Genomic DNA, 12,291 nt, shown 5'->3' on the forward strand with positions numbered 1-12,291 from the left:
AATACTGAACCATCAGTTTAAATAGGAATAGCATAAGATTTGTAATATATCAAACATCTCTATCTATACGGGTGCTTAAATCCAGGTTTTCATAGTAAGTAGATTGCTTAGAAAATCCTGCAAACAAAAAAGATAATGGAGGTAATGTCACTCAGTGAGAAAACAGTAAGTTTTCTTTTACAATTCTGCCATGATTTTTATTATTTTTTTAATTAATAAATGTCCTGTACTGTCTCTCTTCCTTCTTATAGCCTCCCAATTATTCCAAATATTATTCAAGTTGCCACAAATAGGCCAACAGCTCCGAGCTTAAGAATCAATAACTATTTAAGCCATCGGTAATTCATGTGGAAAAGTTCAGAACAAATCAGCATCAGCTTCCCGGTTCTCTTGCACAAACAGAAAATTTATATCGCTTCACCAACTTTCAAAAGTGTAAATCCGTGCAAACAAATTTAAAACTTAGGTCAAAATTTACTCAGATTTATTCCCAGTATTGGACTGGTGTCAAGATCGATTAACTTTCCTGACAAGTACATTCTTATAAAATTCCACAATGAAGTGAGTCTGTTTAATCACTCAGAAAAAGAAAATTATGTAACATATAGTATATATGATGACGATGATGAAAATGACATATGCTCTTCTGGACTCCTACTGAGAGCTGCAGTTCAAAGGGAAATCGTGAAAATGAAGTAAAAGTTGCCCAAAATGTTTAATTTTGGCCAAAACAAAGTCCTGATAAAAGAAGTCACATACAATCTTTTGTTTCATTTTAAGTTCAAACAGGGTTCAAATAGCTCCGAAATTCTGTATACTCAGGTTTTCAAAAGCTGAATCCCAGATCTACTCTAAACATAAACTGAATGACTTGCCCAATAATCCTTACATATTACCTAATCTTAGGTCCCCCAGAGACTTTTTACAATAATCTCAAATGTACTACAATAGATTAGTGTAACCTGGGCTACGCTGTTTACAGGTGTCTCCGCCTCCTCGCCCCAGGAGGAAAGATGAGGTAGACTGGGGCAAGCAGAAAATCGAGACTACATACACCAAACAACAGTTTACAATCTTGTAAAATTGTTCCTTTTACACTTGGGCTATTATTTTCACTAACGCATAATACATTTTAAAGAATAACATATTCACGGAGTAATACAATTTCTGCCCTCACGAGTCTCTAGCTGGCTGACACGCGTTTTCGCAAATAAATACATGCCTGTTGACTGATGCCTGTCCTGGTGTTGCAAACAAGAAATAACTGTCCTATAAGACAAAAACCCTTCTCTAAGGCTCCAGGCGTGACCATACGTTTGAATTAAAAGCACACTGGAACAACAAAAATCTTCCAGCACATCTGTCATTCAAAAGCACGATAATGAAAAGCTGTCGCCGCGACCCAGTTTCAGGTCACAAGCTTTTTTTTTTTTTCTCCTCCCCCCAGAAAACGATAAACTTCAAAGGAAATGGTAGCGACCAGGAATCGTTTACCACCCCCCCTCATCCCCAAAAAACGGACTGGGGGGAAAAAAAAGCAGGTCAACTTGGACGCTGACTCGGCTCCCGCTGGCCGGGGTAAGCTAGGCAGACCCCCGGGAGGAAAATCGGGCCTCTGGGGGCCCGCCAGGCTCCCGCGGCCGCCTGTTTAAAATATCGAGCAGGTGGGATTCCGGGCGGCCACCTCCGTCTTACGTAACAGGCTTGTCAAAATCCCAGCTCCAGGACCTCCCCTCTCACTGCCTCCGCCCCCGCCCCCACCTCCCGAGAGCAGGAGCCCCAGGCCAGCCCGGAATAGAAAATCCGGCGTGAACACACAGAGACCCCGCGCGTCCGACGCAGAGGCGCGAGAGGTACTCTCGGCAGCGCCGCGCCATCCCGGAGTGGACCGAGCCCGCGGAGGACGGCCCGGCGCTGAGAACCCCACGGGCGGAGGTCGCGGCCGTCCGCGCCACCGCTCCGAGCCCGGTCGGCCCCGCTTCTGCGCCCACGGCTGTCACCGCTCCGGCCCGTGACATCTCCACATGCCACTGCTGTCCGCGTCGGCGGCCCCGCACTCACCTCACGGCTGGCTCCCGCGCGAGCAGCGGGTCGAGCTTGGAGAGCGGTGCCCGGTCCCCTCACGAGCGGCGGCGGGACACGAGGGGCTGAATGCCGCGGCGCTCGGAGCCCGCTTAGCTCATCCCCAGCCCGGCGCTCCGCCCTGCGCGGCACCCCCGCCCGCCCGCCCGCCCAGGCCTGCCGTCTCAGTCAGACGGGACTCCCCCTCCCCTCGCGGCCGCCGCTGCCTCCGCCTCCTTCTCTAGCTCCAGTCGCCGGGGCCGCCGCCGCTGAGACCGGCGCCATCTTGGCAGTGACGGAAGGGGTGGGGGCGGGGATAGCGACCCGCAAGCGCCAATCACGGGCCAGGCCTGGCCCGAGGAGGCGGGGCAGGGCCGGGTTGAGTGTCGCGGGGTCCTAGAGCCAGGAGCTGAGAGATGGGCGGAGAAGGTGGGCGGGGCTAAGCCGCGCTCACCGGTGACGTGCTGTGTAGTTGGGGAAACGCGCCGTGGTTCCCACTCTGGTCTGGAGATCCCGAGCGCGAGGCGAGCGTGGGCGAGACGCACCTTCCCTTCCCCTTTTACCACCCGGAGGGTTAGGGATCCGTCTTGGGCCAACTGACCTGTTTCCTCTTTCCTCCCCAGCAGCACCGCGGCTCCTGACGTTGCCTAGCCAGAGCACTGTGCTTCTGTCTGAGCGGCCGCTCCTCCATCGAGGGCGCTCAGATTCCCCAGAAAACCCCTGAAGGGTTAGCAACCACCTAGTGGGTTTCGGTCCCGAGATACTGAAGGTCAGGCAAAACGGGGAATTCAGAGGGCTTCCCGGAAAAGTACGTTGATAAAACACCTATTGTTGAATGAAGGGGTGTAGATTACATTAATGGGAGATGGCCTACTTAAACCTGACGATGGCTCCACCGTTAATGGCTGTTGGCAAGTTGCCTCTGAAAAATGAGGATAATAAAGGTGGATTACCGCAGAGGGTTGCTCTGAGGGTTAAATTCTATAATACATGTGAAATGTTTAGCATAGTTCCTGAAAGTACTCAATAAATGCTAGATATTATTTCATGGACAAATGAAGGAAGATACAGGACCCTAAAAACCCCTCTAAATTTCAAGTCAATTTTCCTAAATTGCACAGAATAAACATTAATCCCTTTTGCTAACGAAGTTTACAGCTCTTTCCTATCTCCACTTCTTTCATTGTATTCATTCAGTCAGTCAACAAACACCCATTGAAACTCAAACTGAGGGGACACAGTGGTGAGGGAAACAGGAAAAGTCTGCCTTCATGAAGCTGACAGTCTAGTGGGAAAAAGAGGGACAATAAGTTCTTCTCACATTCTGGGGGGAAACGTGCTATAAAGGTAATGAACAGAGTTCTGGGAGAGCAAATAAAAGGATAGCTTGAAAAAACAGAATGGTCAGGAAAGGCCCATCTGAGGGATAAGAAGGAGCCAGTAATAGGAGAAGTGCCCTGGGGAATTGTTTAAGAAAGAGGGAAGGGCTGTGCAAAGGACTTGTGGTAGGAAGGCACTTGGCTATTGGAACTGAGTGGGGTCTGTGGCACTAGGGAATCCATGGTACAAGGAGGAGCCTGGCATGAGACTGGAGAGGTGAAGGAAGGCCATTCTCCAAGGGCCTAGGAAGACATAGAAACAAGATTGGATTTTATTGTAATTACAACTGAAATCCATTGAAGGGTGGAGAACGACTCTGTTAGAGCTAGGAAGTTGGGAACAGTGATGTTTGCGATAAGACATCTGTATCTATATTTCAGGTACTTTATGGGCCAAAGAACTGGTTTTAAAGTATAACAAACAAACCTGGGGTTGAGCCTCTTCAACCCTAAGTTGGTCAAGTTATATGCTCTGACCTTCAGTTTCCTAACATTGAAAAATGTGTGAGCATCACATAAGACTGTACAGAAAAATTCTACTTTCACTGAAAATTGTTAAATAATGAAATTTGTTTCTAAGTGTTTCGTGTATTACGTTAGTGTCCTGTATTGTTGCCTAATCAATGCTATTTGATAAGTACATTTATTTTTTTTATTGATTGCAAGTAGTTATGCAAATCAGTCATTCTTACTCATTTTAGCACAATGAGCTGCGAGGGAAAAGAATGTGAACTGTTATAAATGTGTAATTTCTTGACGCTGTAGTTCTAAATGTATTTTTAAGTACTTAGATCTGCATTTTCAAATGAAATTCGCTATCAAGACATGAATTTTAAAAGTGCTTTTATTGTGGTAAAATATACACAACATAGGGGCTGGCCTGGTGGCACAGAGGTTAAGTTTGCACGTTCCGCGTCAGCAGCCCGGGGTTCACCGGTTCGGATCCTGGGTGCGAACATGGCACTGTTTGGCAAGCCATGCTATGGCAGGTGTCCCACATATAAAGTAGAGTAAGGTGGGCACAGGTGTTAGCTCAGGGCCAGTCTTCCTCAGCAAAAAGAGGAGGATTGGTGGCAGATGTTAGCTCAGGGCTAATCTTCGGCAAAAAAAAACCCAAAAAAACACAACACGAAGTTTACCATTTTCACTATTTTTAAGTGTACAGTTCAGGGACATTAAGTACCTTTGCATTGTTGTATAACGGTCAGTACTATCCATTTCCAGAACATTTTCAACATCTCTAACTGAAACTCTGTACCCAATAAACAATAATTCCTATTCTACTTTCTAAGACATGTATTTTTTTAATTTTTATTTTTTAAGATTGGCACCTGAGCTAACAACTGTTGCCGATCTTCTTTTTATTTTCTGCTTTTTCTTCCCTACCCGCCCCCCAGTACATAGTTGTATATTTTACTTGTGGGTCCTTCTAGTTGTGGCATATGGGACGCCGCCTCAACGTGGCCTGATGAGAGGTGCCATGTCTGCGCCCAGGATCCGAAACAGCGAAACCCTGGGCTGCCGAAGTGGAGCCCGAAAACTTAACCACTTGGCCATGGGGCCGGCCCCTAAGACGTGTATTTTTTTAAAGGTATCTGGTGAATCCACCCCCTCCCCCCCAAAAATGGCAAATGGCCTTGGTAATCAGTAAAATTGTTTGCTCCCATTGAAGGTTCACTGGACCATACCATGTAAGTTTAGAAACCATGACCCAATAAATAAGGCTTAGTGTAAGCTTTTAGCTCAGATGGCTAACACATCATACTAATGAGGAGTACTAATATAGGATCAATTAATTTTTAGCACTGAAAAACTGTGTTCCATGACCATAAAATGTGCTCTGTAGTCTTGTAAATGTATGCTCCAAAATGACCCAAACAACCTCCCCCTCCATTTATGTACAACTACTCTAAATGCATGTCTTTTTAATGCTATTAATTGTCATTAAAAAATAAGTGATTCCAGCTCTGGGTAAATTTAATTTTAAAATCACTGTTCTGTGAAGAATGGATTAGAAAAAGGCAAGAAAGAAGGAGGCAAGTTTTTGCCATATTTCAAATAACCAAGCATTCCAGAAAGTTATGAAGTTCAAAAAAAATCAAGATTTTGACCTGAAAATACTTGAGTTGATAACTTTTTTGTTTTTTAAGCACATCCTAGATGCAGCATTTTAACTCCATTATATGAAAAGCTAAATCTCTTTTCCAGGCTAGACTCTTTCTCCCCGCTGCCTACAGTGTTTTTATCTCCAAAGTGAGGACATGGCTATAGGCCAGTCACTGATTTCAGGGGAGAGGTTATAGCATAAAGGGGCACAAGGAAACTTTTGTGGATGATGGATATGTCCACTATCTAGATTATAGTGATGGTTTCAGAGTGTACACCTATGTCAAACTTACCAAGTTGTACACTTTAAACAAGCATAGTCCTCTGTATGTCAATTATATCTCGATAAAGCTGTAAAAAAAAAATTGAGAGTTCACTTGGGAAACTCCCATTCTTTCCTCACTGGCTGCAGATACAGCCTTTCATTGATTTTAATTGTTGTGCCACCTATCAGGTCAGTTCTTCTTTGAGGAGCAGCGTGGTGTATGAAAACATTTGACTAGCAACAGAAAGCACTCTTTCAATTGGCAAGAAAATTTAAATATTTTCATCTACATTACAGAATATCAATTAAAATATTATAGATATATAGTTGCAAGCATAGTTTACAAAACGGAATTCTAAAAAGTTTCCAAAGTTGAAAAGCTTTGAAGTAGTTTTTTTTTTAATCAAAGAAAACACTTTCTGAAAGAACATAATAAAAAGCAGTGGAAAAAACGATAAGCACTGTTTGACTGCATATTCAGGAAGTGCGTTTAAGTACCTCAGAGCCCTTGACGGTCCTATCGAGTCCTCAACATCCCAGGCATATGTCACCATAGTCACAGTTACACAAACTTAAACCCTAAATGTGATTTGGGCAGGGGAGTCTTAACAATGCAGGCGTGGGCCAGATAGAAGAATGCGGCTTAGAAACGTGGGCCCCATGCCATTTCTGAAATTACATCACCTTTTACACCTGGAACTCTATCTGGCTATTTCTTAGAAATTGTTTTTAACTACTGTGGTTTGAACAACGCATGAAGGAAAACCATGAAACCAGTAAAAGTTTAAAGCACTAGAAGCTCGAGCTGTTGTACGGCCTAATCCTCTCCACCTGTTAAATCTATTCACCTTAATTGCTATACCAGAAATTTGCCACATCTTTAAATGAAAATCTGGAGCCTTCTATAAAGCGGCTCTTGGTATCTATGCCGTGGGGCCTCCTTATGGGTGAGAAAGCCTTCCCCCCAGGGATTTATAGTCCTTTAGAAACTCTTTGGATATGTCTCAAGGCAGTATACACATTGCCAAATTTTATGCATTGTGAAACAGTGTTAGAATGACGTCCCAATGTATTTAATCCACAAACTGAAATTTACTAGCAATGTTGTCAAATTATCAACTTATTTCTTAAAAACACAAATCTGACGAAATACTTTTGAAAGACAAATTATCTGAACAGCTTGTGAGAATAATATTATCATGTTGCAAATGACAAATTCTAAACCTGATTCTTGAGAGGAGTGTCCAGGGACAGGAGGGCTGCACCAGTCTGAGCCACTGCTGTCTCTACCCTCTTGGGGGCCAGCTGAGGAGTCATATCTTTGACTCAGCACTTTTTCACGAATTTGAAAATTATCACCTCTCAACATCCTCCTCAAGTTAATGCTTTTACCCCTCTCCACAATTCCTTCTAAATTCAACCTTTAGGTTTTAAATGATCTGCAAAAGAAAGTTATTTTTATATAGTGTGTCATTGTCCACAGTCAAGTATGCCCCCTGATTTTCTTTAAATGGTAAGACAATGTCTTTATAACTTTTAACAGAGTCACTTCAGTCAGTATTTATACAGAAAGCACTATGCTGGGCACAGAAGGAAAACAAAAATAAGCACATATTAGAGGCACAAGGTGTATTCCCAGGCATATAACTTTAATAAAAATCAGACTATGAGAAGTTCTGCACTACATAGATAAATTCATTGCTGTGGGAGCCTCGGGGAGTTGGATGGTTAATTCTGATGGTGAGGATTGAAGGTGACAGATAGATGACATTTGAACCAATCCTGAGAGAACCTAGACTTTCTATGAAAGGTGAGGGCATCGTTGTTTGGGACTTGGGGATGAGAGTCGTACAAGGCAGGAAAAGCTTTTTGTTTTTTCTACTCTGAATCTTTATAACAGATGTATTAGAATTGTTCTCAACAAATGAAAGAGATGCTCATAAGTTGTTCCACCCCTTTGGCTCTCTTTGGGAGTGGCCGAAGGTTCAAATAATTTGGAAGGATGGCTCTCTGTGCTGACTTGCAGGAAATATGAGTCAGCTTTTCTTGTGTACTCAGCACTGTCGTTACAGCTAGGATATTTGGAAAACATGAAGCTGAACAAATCAGACACCGTAAGTCTTTTCTTTTTATTGATTGGCCCAGACATGCATCCTGCAAGGGAAGACAACAGGGACACCCTTTTTATTGTCAAGGCTTAAGGAACCCTGCTGGCAAGGGGAAACACCTGCAGTTGAAAAAAAAATAAAATACTTCTGTTTTCTATATAATCTCTCAGAATAGGAAACAAACACATCTTTAGTCCATACCTCTCTGCTTTGCTTCAGGATTGTATATTCAATTGCCTCTAGACAGCTCAGTCCCAAGTGCACCTGAAACGCAACTTTTCTAAGGTTAAACTCATTTTCTTTACCGCAAACCTGTTTCTCCTATAGCCTCTAATTTCTTGAATAGTACTCACCGTGCACCAGTCACAAAAGTCAAAACCTGTGAGTAATCAACTCCTTTTTTCCCCTCATTGCTTAACACTTAAATCAATCACCGAAACCAATTGATGTCGCCTGCTTAACATCAGTTGTATCCTTCCTTACCTCTGCATCTCCATTCCCACTGACCTAGTTCAAACCCACATTTGATTTTTTTTACCTGAAATTTTGCAGCAGTCAACTAATCGGATTCCCTATCTCCTGTCTTTCCCTCCCTTTGTTGCCAGGCTGATCTTTCTAAAGAAGAAATATGATCAGTTGTTCCAGAGGTAGTTTGAGGTTGCTAGCTTCCTCCTCTCCTTTCTTCCTGTTCTTGTTGGAAAAGGTCCTCAATGTCCAGTCTTGATGTTACCTAAAAGGAGCAGGGCATTAGCGCCTATGCCTCATCTCCCCTTCCCTTTTCCAGTACTGTGGAAACGGCCTCTCATTCAGAACACTTTCAGACTCACAACATGAGGCTCTTAACGGAGAGAAAACATTTAAGCCTCTGCTGTCCATAAGCACACATGTACATAAAGACAAAGAGATGGATTGGTTGGTTATATCAAGCTAGTTATTTTAAGGGCAAAGTTAATCCAGAAGGGAGAAACTCTGATAATTAGTTTATTTGGGATTTGGAGAATAATAGACTTTAGTAATAAAGATTTAAATTAGAAACAAAAAAGATCTCCAAAACCGCTCCTGAGTTTATTTTAGGCTCTTGAGTGTCAGCATCATTTTACTATCTCCTAGAAACGGATATCCTTCCTCTACATTTTCTGCTTGTAACTCTGCACATTTTCATATTTGCTTGTAATGATTTTAACAGCATTTCTAATTTAATAAATATCACTTTATTGATTTAATAGAATTTAGATATTGTAATAATAACTTACAGAATTTTAAATTATGCTAAAAAAGAAGCAAAAAGAAGTTGATATGAGGCTTTTATTTGAAGGCATTGGAACTGAAATGGAAGAAAGTCTTTTAGAGATGGCACAATAGGGCAGTGATGGCAAACTCCTGCCCACCTGTGCATGCTGTCTGGAAGGGGGTGGATGGTACAGTGAAGAAAGGAGAGCCATGGAATCCTTGATGTCGGGCTGAAGAGAGTGATACAGCTCACTTTAAACAAACTCTGTGCTAAAAGGGAGTGGGGGTATTGGTGGAGTTATGCAAAGAGACAAACATATTCTTCCATTTCAAAGTCTCCTGATGATCACATAGCCTAGAGGCTCTGTTTGTCACAAGGTTAGGAGCAAGAATTGAAATACTAAAGGTAATAAAAATGGTCATGAGTTGCAAAGGAAAATGTCAAGGGTGAAGTTCAGGTATACATGCAGGGCAGTTGGATAAGGGCAGGGCTGAATGGATTGGGTTATAGAGCGACTGAGGTGGGGCAGGCAATTAGGAATGAATTTAAACTGTATCGTCTGACCCATGTTTTAATGGCTTTATGAGAATGACACTTTCATAAATTGACTTCATGTTTCTCTGACCCAAAACATAGGGTTTTTGCGCAGGAAGGAAACTTAGAGATCATTTAGTGACCATTTTATTTTACAAAAGGTGACCATTTGCCTACTTGTGATTTGTCCAAGGTGGTATATATCCAATAGTGGGAGGAGAACCAGGACTAGAATCCAGAGCCCCAGATTCCCAGTTCTTTGCTTTCTCTGTTCTGTAAATATCATAATAGAGAACTCAGTATTCCAAACTCCCATGAAGCTAGATACATAGGAAAATCCTTATTTTGGAGATGAAGAAACTGAAGATTAGAAAAGTGGGTGAATTTACCAAATGACATGGCCGGACTAGAACAGAGCCCAGGCCTCACAATTCCTGGGCCAACAGGCTTCTACCAAACCACACTGCCTCAGGGACTCAAAAAAAGTGGTCTTCAATGCTATGTGTCTAGGTATAGAATTCCCTCCTTCAACCTACAGGTATTTTACTTTGTACTGTTATATGCTGTGCACTCTGCTAGGTGTTACAGAAAAGATTACAAGATTAAAAGATTTATTTCGCAAGACTAGATTTCTATTTTGCAAGACTAAAAATTGAACATTACCTAATTATCAGGGAAATGCACATGGCTTTTGGTGGTTGATAAGCTAGCAACCCTGTGTACAGCACGGCTGAACCCTGCCCGATCTTTTTGCAGTGCCCAGGGTTTTTGCAGTGCTCCACTGCTATTCATAGGGTTTTCATGGCCAATTTTCTCATAAATGGGTAGCCAGGTCCTTCCTAGTCTGTCTAATCTGGAAGCTTCACTGAAACCTGTCCACCATGGGTGACCCTGCTGGTATACTGGTGGCATAGCTTTCAGCATCACAGCAACACGCAGCCTCCACAGTATTACAACAAACAAATGGGTAATGTGGTTCGGTTCCCTAACCAGGAAGTGAACCTGAGCTACTGCAGTGAGAGTCCGGAATCTTAACCACTAGACCACCAAGCCTGGCGTGCTGATCCTAGGACACTCCCCAATAAATGTCCTACACACAAATTTCTGTCTCAGATTACTTCCCAGGCAACTCAGCCTGTGACAATGTATGGATACATTCATCCCTTGATATCCGTGGGGGATTGGTTCCAGGACCCCCTTGGATACCAAAATCCATGGATGCTCAAGTCCCTTAGTTGGTCCTCCATATCCGTGGATGCAGAACCCACAGATGTGGAAGCCATGGATACAGAGGGCTGACTCTATATGCACAGGATCTGAATGTGAATTTTATTTCTCACTATGCATCTCAGCCATAAAAACTTGAAGACCCCTGAAGCTAGAGAATCTCTTCAAGGAGACACTGTGAGGATGTTCACTGGGCTGTTATTCATAGCAATGATGACTGGACAAAAACTAAACGTCTTTAGTCATGAAATGGAATATTATACAATGCTTAAAATTAGTGAAATCTACTGACATCTATCAACATGGACAAATCCCTAAAATACAAGGATATGTACCCACTTCAGGATAGTGGCTAGCTACCTCTGCAGAAGGAGCATGGGAAATGGGATGAAGTCAGGGTTTCAATTGTAGCCTTGTATTTCTGCTTAAAGAAGCATCTGAACAAATGTGGCAAAACTATAGCACTTATTAAATTTATGTTGGTACATGGGTTTCTTTTTTCACTTTTCTGTATTTTTAAACTATTGTAAAATTAAATTTTGTTCAATGAATTATTACTGCAGATAATCTACATACAAAAGCAAAGCATTTTTAATTTTTATCTTACTTTCAGGAAGTAGTGAAAGGACAGTTAACAAGGTCACTTCCTCTAATACAAGAAATTGGGTCAAAATTTAATGGCTCATGGAGTACAGTCATTCTAGTTGTAACTGTTTGGCTGATTAATTGTACCTTATTTTCTTCCCCTGTTTTCATTACTACTAAGTTCCATGTAATGAAAACAACACAGGAATCTTTTAGGAGTTCATCAAGTTTTGCTGACATTCTCTTTGAAGAGTTTTGTAGTAATTAAGTATGAGGGAATACAACTCTTGAGGTGCAAGGGGCAAGGATAGTCTTCATCATTTTCCATCATTTTCATAAAGATTTTGGTGTAAATTTCCTAAAGTCAGGTTTGTTGAGATAAAATTTACATACGACGAAATTCATTCTTTTTAAGTGTACAGTTTGTTGAGTTTTGGCAGATGTATACACTTGTGAACCACTACCACCATCAAGATATAGAACATTTCTTGGGGCCGGCCCAGTGGCGCAGCAGTTAAGTTCACACATTCAGCTTCTCAGCAGCACGGGGTTTGCCAGTTGGGATCCCGGCTGCAGACGTGGCACCGCGTGACAAAAGCCATGCTGTGGTAGGCGTCCCACATATAAAGTAGAGGAAGATGGACATGGGTGTTTAGCTCAGGGCCAGTCTTCCTCAGCAAAAAGAGGAGGATTGGCAGTAGTTAGCTCAGGGCTAATCTTCCTGAAAAAAAAAAAAAGATATAGAACATTTCCATTACCCCTAAAAGTTTCCTCATGTGCCTTTGTAGGCTGGCG

General features: G+C 42.5%; 1 protein-coding gene across 8 annotated transcripts in view; it reads right to left on the reverse strand.

The window, feature by feature from the left end:
• Window positions 1–2,310, reverse strand: part of DENND4A (DENN domain containing 4A) — a 109,600-nt gene extending 107,290 nt beyond the window's left edge. For 6 of the 8 annotated variants that reach the window (XM_046653079.1, XM_046653076.1, XM_046653078.1 and 3 more), the window contains exon 1: window positions 2,062–2,310. The gene's annotated coding sequence lies outside the window, so the exon portion shown is untranslated. The remainder of the gene's footprint in view (window positions 1–2,061) is intronic. The other 2 variants (XM_046653081.1, XM_046653080.1) reach the window with 1 other exon arrangement.
• Between the last annotated feature and the right edge of the window lie 9,981 nt (window positions 2,311–12,291).

This window comes from Equus quagga, chromosome 2 (assembly GCF_021613505.1).
Source record: "Equus quagga isolate Etosha38 chromosome 2, UCLA_HA_Equagga_1.0, whole genome shotgun sequence".
Taxonomy (NCBI): domain Eukaryota; kingdom Metazoa; phylum Chordata; class Mammalia; order Perissodactyla; family Equidae; genus Equus; species Equus quagga.